We start from the raw sequence: 7,123 nt of genomic DNA on the forward strand, positions 1-7,123 counted from the left end.
ATCGCCAGAGTTGGCCGTTCCGGCCGCTCTAGTGCGCCGGAGCCATCTCCATCTCGCCAGCAGCATCACCTCCACCTTTCGCAACCGGTGCTCGAGTCTGTTCGCCGTGGTAAGTCTTCTCCGGCCGGTAATTCCTCGCCGGAGTAAGCTCTTCCTCGCCGGAGCTTGGCTCCACGCGGACAGCCCCTCTCCGCTCCACCTCTCTCCTTCCTTTCGGGCGCATGAGCACCACCTTGCCGTCGCGAAACTCTTGCGCGCCTCCCCGTGCCCTGCCGTGACCGGAGTCGGCGTACCGCCGATGAGCCACACCTCCACTTCGCCATGCATGCCGCCGAGCTCCATTCCGAGCTCCTCCCATGCCTTCTCTTGGTGCACTGCGTCCGCCTCGTCGCGGGTGAGATGCTAGTGGTGACTGCGCCACTGGCTAGCTCACCGTCGGCGAGAGCTGGCCGGTCAGCTCCGCCCCTGTCTCGGTCTGACCGACAGGTGGGGGCCGTTGACCGTGGGGGCCCACTCGTCAGCGCCCTGACTCGGGTCTGGGTGCACAGCACCGGGTGCACCCAGCATTTTCATCGGCTGATTTTTTAAAGTATTTAAGAAATGATTTTCAGATTTCTATTTAAATGCTTTGGGAATTTATAACTTGCTCAAAATGGCTCCAAATTTGTTGAAACAAATTTTGTTGTGTTTCTTGTCACCAGATCTACATGATAAAAATATTGCACGTCATTTTTGAGATACTTTAATGTAGAGCTTTATTTAATTCTTGATATTGCTGATATCTTGTAAAATGTTTAGTAAATCCTATATGTATCAGAAAAATATGACTCCAAGTTTGTTACTCTTCTTGCGTAATGTACTTTCTAGGAAAAATATATGCCATGCATGTCCTGTAGAAAAATTATGAGATGTAGTTCAAGTGCCTTTAATGGCTGATTTTTGTTATTTTTGCTAGAGAGCAAAATTTGTATAAAACATGCATGTGATAATTTTTGTGCAATGATTATTTACTGTATAGAACATAGGAAAAATATTACATCTATTGTTTGACACTTTTCGTAATACAAAGTATTTTCATGTTCATAATTATGCCATAGCTTGTCATTTTTGTGTAGGCTACTCCACTTATCCAAATGTCATAAAAATTTAATGGTAGACTACTTAGGGTAGTACTGTGCTATGGTAATTTTCTAAGATTTTTCTAAGCTATAAAAATAGATGTTGCTATTCAAACCTATCATTAATTAGGGTTTAATCAAATGTTGTTTTGTGTATGATTAAGAAATTAGTGAAGCTTTGGTGTATCTTTGAAGCATTTAATGAGATGTGTTGACTTAGCATATTAGTAGTAGAAGAGAATGCAGTAGATGACATGTGCTTGTAGTACATGTTCTTGGATGATGTTGACTACCTTGCATTCAAGCATATTCATTGTGTTCATTTCATCCGATGCACCTTTTGCATAAGCACTTACGCACCTGCATCATACAGGATCACAAACCGAGAGCCCAGTCGTCATACTCGAGGAGCCTGAGGAGCAGCTCGAGGTGCAACCACAGGAAGTGACCGAAGCAGACGAGGAGGACGTTGAGGAACTTCCGGAGTGCCCCGATCACCGCCCGAGCTCCTTTGAGAGAGGCAAGCCCCAGAGCATTTTTCTCCCCGGTTTGCGATTATTAATTAATGCTTTATTTTAATTGATGCATTACGTTCAGGAGTTGTTTGCAACCGTTGCTGCATTATACCTTGTCTACCTTTGTTATACTATATCCTTGTTACCCTGGTATCCGTAGTCGAGTCAATGCTTAGCTGGCTTAGACTGGTAGAAGTCGGGTGATTTCCGGTCACCTGCGAGCTATAGGTGGTTACCTGGATCTGCTTGGATAAGTATGTAGTCATGGTATAACTAAGTGTTAATTGAAGTTGAGATCGGACGGAGACTTACAGAGTTTTGGACTGTAGTGCTTTCCGTCTGTGTCAATTAAGGACCGACCGTTGTTGGGCCTCGAGTCATGTTGAACGCATGCCTTACATTTAGCTAGCCGAATAAAGTACCTTTCGACCGCGAAGCTAGGAGATTATTCGGGCCGAGTAGATTGCCCGCAGCGCACTGTACCGGAGCAGGTGTGGTAGGACATGGGGGCGCGATGATAAGACCGAAAGGCAGTCGATCGGCCCCCGGGTACATGTGGTTCCTGGCAAACTCGAGATTTTTCCTGGACAGTTGACTCGATGACCGATACCTCACTTTAGCGGGTGAGTGAGGTTTGTGTAAGGAATAAATCACCAGCTGGTTAGGAATCGATTTGAATCGCCATCGCTCCTGGATAGTGAGCACTTGACTTGAGTGTCTTCATCGTAGTAATATTGATGGAATATTTGGATAGTTATAATGAATATGACATTATGGAAGTTGTTAATGATCATTGGTTCTCATTATTTGCTTACTCACATGCTTGCTCTAGTATAGGTGCCAATATAGTCGATAGGCTAATAATAATTAACTTGACAATAATGCTTTTGGAAAGGTTCTTGAAATACTAAAAATGCCTCTTTTTGCAAATGAGTCAGCTACCCTACTATAAAGCCCTTCATAATCCTTGGTGTCACTTTATTTTCGGTTATGTCGGGTAAGTCTAGCTGAGTACCTTCTCGTACTCAGGGTTTTATTCCCACTTGTTGCAGATGGGCAGATGTTTTACGGCTACTGTATCAACTGCCTTTATCCTACGATGGGTGATGCTTAGGACCATGGGCATGGTCATTCCTTACGTCTCGTCTGATGCTTTTGTTGGAGATGATCATTAGCTGGCACTGTATTTGAACTCCGTGTGAGTGTGTGTGGTTTTGAACAAATGGCTTCCGCTACTTCTATTTGAACTCGTTTTGTAATAACTATGTTTAAACTCTGATGTACCTGTGATGCGAACTTTTATGTAATATGTGATGGTGACCGCTAAACTTATTACGATCTTGGCTAGTATGTGAGTTGGTTTGAAATCCTTCGTGATTTCACGGACTACCGGGTTATACGGGCTTAAGTTGGCTAAATCGTCTGCTCTGGCGGGTGATTTTCTTACTTAATTTCGTATAATTGGTTGGTTCTGTTACACATATCATTGAGCACATGTCAGGCATTCACTTCCCTTTAGATGCCCCTCACAAAGTTCTCAAGTTGTCCAACAAGACGTCGCTTTAGGCAAAGAGGGAGTTAGAGGAGGCCGCTAAGGGAAAAGGCAAAGGTGCCTTGGGCTCCTTCTCACGTGCTTCTCCATTGCGTGCTTCATGCTCTCATCGTGCTCATAGTGAGGAGCCTCAGTCCTCCTCCTCCTCTGGTGGTAACCCCAGCAAGTTCAAGTTCTTCATGAAGTATCTGTTTGGAGCTTGTTGTGCGAGTGCTGAGCGTGAGCAAGAGATGCTAGTGAGGATGCATCACATTGATCAGAAGCTTGACATTCCCTCAGCACCGCCTATAGACTCGGAGCAACTTCATGATCCTTTCGAGCTTTATGATGAGGCTTGCAAGGAATACTATGGAGAGTCGTCCGATCAGCCCTGTCCCCATGGCAAGTCATAAATGGATATCGACGATAAGGAGTACCACGAGGAAGATGATGACGACAACGATGATGATGGTGGTGGCCGTGATGATGACGAGGACTACGACGACGAGTAGTCATTTCTTTCATGCGCCCTACCCCTTTTTAGCACTTATTGACAAAGGGGGAGTGTTAGGCTTTGATCTATCTATGTAATAAGTTAGTTGGCTTGTGAGACTTTAAAACTTTTAGCTTGTATGAACTATGCCGTGTGGTGGCACTATGTGATGGACAACTATATTTGTGTGTGTGATGGAAGATTGTAGGACAAGTAACGTTCATCTACATATCTATTAGTTATATTGCTTGTCTCTACATGTGAATTGTGGATGTTACTTTGGATGGCCATGTGTTGCTTCAAGTTCTACCTTGAGATCTTGGTCATCATATTCTTTTTACTTGTTGAGTGAATATGACATGCCATATTGCATTCTCTTTTTCACGGATATTCACTTGTTCACATACACTTGTTGCACCCCACGGATTGCAAAATTTAGGAGGAGTTTCTACCTTAATATATGCAAGTGATGTGTTGATGATCATCATTGAAATTCAAATTCATTGCATATATTAAGGGGAGCTCTCTATAAATTTTAGGGTTCAAAAGCTTTAAATTCTTACATTCTTATGAAAGCCTAAGTTGGTTGTCATCAATTACCAAAAAGGGAAAGATTGAAAGTGCATTTGCCCCCTATGTGGGTTTTGGTGTATTGATGATATCTAAATTAGGGACTAATGAGATCTTAATGAGATATACTGCAACTTTAGTCCCTTGAAAGCTTTAAAAGAGTTGATCTAAGATGAAATGGTATCCCTCAATTCTTCAAGTGCAAAAAGCGAACGAACCCAAAGCACTCTCCAAAGCCTTTTTATTTTGTTTTGGGTTTAGACAAGTCATACTATAAAGAGGGATGTAAGTTTAGGTGATCTGAGGAAGATAGAGTGCTCAAGCATGAAAATAAAATCAAAAGAGAGACACAAAATCACCTCACGAACACTTGGACATAGTTTGTGGATTTTTGGTAGTCGGAAGTTCCGGCGTGAGCTGGGAGTTCCGGCTGTCGGAAGTCCCAACATTTGGTGCCAGAAGTCCTGGTGCTTGCTGACTTAGCCACAGCCCGCCTACGCATCTTCGCCCATCGGAAGTCCCGACACTTCACGATTTAGCCGCTTGCGCATCTTCGCCCGTCGGAAGTCCCTACGGGAGTCGGGAGTTCCGGGTGTCGGAAGTCCTGACATTTTGGGACTTAGTCGCCTGGCTCATCATGTCTGTCGGGAGTCCCGACAGAAGTTAAAAGTCTCGGCGACCGCCAAGAGTTCCGACGATATGCGAGCAAGGCCAGTGGACCGTCTATGTGAACAGTGTTTTTGCGTTGAGCCAGAAGTTTCGGCGATCTGTATCAGAACTTCCGACTCAGATCTGAACGGTTGGATTTGCCTTTGAGTATAAATAGCTCTCTCCTATCTTCTAACCAGGGACTACTCATTCATTGCTCACCAACCTTCGTCCAAAACAACTCCCAAGCATTCAAGGCACCCCTCTCCTCTCCCCTTTGCTCCAATCTTCGATTTCCCTAGGATCTTGAGTGAAAGGAGAGTGGATTGAGTGAGAGAATCACTTTGGCAAGCTTGGGCACTTGATTTCTTTGTCAAGCCAATTGGATTTGCGTCTATTACTCTTAAGTTCTTGGAATCCTAGCCGGCTAGGCATTGCCCAAGAGCTTCCATCTTGTGGAAGAGCCTTGGGAAGTTTGTATTACCCTTGATTTCGTAGTGGAAAGCTTGAGTGACCTTTGTGGTTGGTTTGAGAGAGGTAAGGAGGTAGAAGAGACTCTGACCTTTGTTGTCACCTCAACAACGAGGACGTAGGAGCTCCTATATGGGGTTGCCAAACCTTGGGATAAATTTCTGTGTCACGCGTGCTTGTTGTTGTTGTGATTTGTGCTATCATATTTGTTCTTGTGGGTTTGTCGTCCTCCCCACCTCTCCTCTTAGGGTTTGGACTCGATCTACGAAGTGGTGACCTTCCGGTGTCAAAGAAGCAACCGCAACACTTCAACTTACCGTTAGGGAGTGGGGTTGTAAGATATCTTTCACTCAAAGTTTGTTTTCGCACTTGTAGTGCAATTCTCATAGGTGTCGGAACTCCTGGCTGTTTGCGTCAGAACTTCCGGGTGCCAAAAGTTCACTAATAGTTGACTTTGAGATTACGCAGAAATTTTTAGATATGCCTATTCACCCTCATCTAGGCATTGTTTAGATCATTTCAATTGATATCTGTCGACACAAAATTCCTTCCCGTGCCGAGGACACATGTAGCAAGCCGAAAGGGTCCGCTCGATGGAGCTGGAGATCCGCCTAACTTCAGCGCAAGGGTGGTCAATCCTGTGCACTCCTCCCGAGATATGCCAGTCAATTTGACCCTGCAATTGACAAGAAGAGAAAGTTTATCAGTAATTAAGGGCGGAACATGCCGGTGTTGCCAGATAGTCCCAAATGTGCGGCTCTGAGAGCTGATATGAAAGGAGATCGACTAAATAGTTGATTCCAGAATATTCATAAGAATAAATCGGGTAAAGTTCATGGGGTTGTGTAAGAAGAATCGATTATCGTTCAGGATGAATATCATTCTTTAAACAAATATTGGTCAATGACAATAAGATATTAACAATAATTAGCTCATGCTAAGCCAATGACTACAAGTAACCGAACTCCTTTATAAAAGAAACAATTCATCATCATTCAACCATTTAATAGAAATAAATCTAATGAACATATTAGATCTCATCTATCGCTATGACCAGTGGGGCATGAGATAGAATCATGCAGGCCGTAGAAACAACAATAGACTCGACGACCCTAACTTATTACTAATATTAGTGGGGCATGAGGCAGAATCATGTAGGCCGTAATACAATAATAAGATCATGGAGCTAACACATCTTTCAACCTATCGCTACTTCAACGATCTCGTTATGCGAATTGTTCGTGAAAGCGCTCGATATCGGCTAAAATAGACGATTTAGGCATAACGCACAGTTAAGGTCATGCCCTCTTAGGAGCAAATCTACCAAATAATGATCCCCACTCCATGGTGCTAACAGTGGGGTGTGAGGCAGAATCACACATACCGTGATAACGGGTCATGGAACAGTTTTCGCTAGCCAATAGATCTACTCAAGATCAAACACGCCTTAACCACACGCTATGCACGATCAAGATTGATATAAAACAGCCGATAAAACATAACTCATCGTTTAAAGTGCAGATTAAATCAGTTTAGATTAACAAACGATGGGTTAACAAAGATATAAAGCTGATCTAGATCAATCCCAATCGGGCAAAGTGATATTGCTGTAATTAAATGAATAATGGAAGCAATAAGCAATATCGGTAACTTAATGAATCTATCCAAAGGAACGCCACCCTTAGATAGAGCCGATAACTTGACCTTAATCTAGTTTGAGCAGTGGAGGTCGACCAGATCGATGCAGTCGTACTTGAACTAGACAAGAGTCGATAAC

The sequence above is a fragment of the Miscanthus floridulus genome, chromosome 14 (genome assembly GCF_019320115.1).
Source record: "Miscanthus floridulus cultivar M001 chromosome 14, ASM1932011v1, whole genome shotgun sequence".
Classification (NCBI taxonomy): Eukaryota; Viridiplantae; Streptophyta; class Magnoliopsida; order Poales; family Poaceae; genus Miscanthus; species Miscanthus floridulus.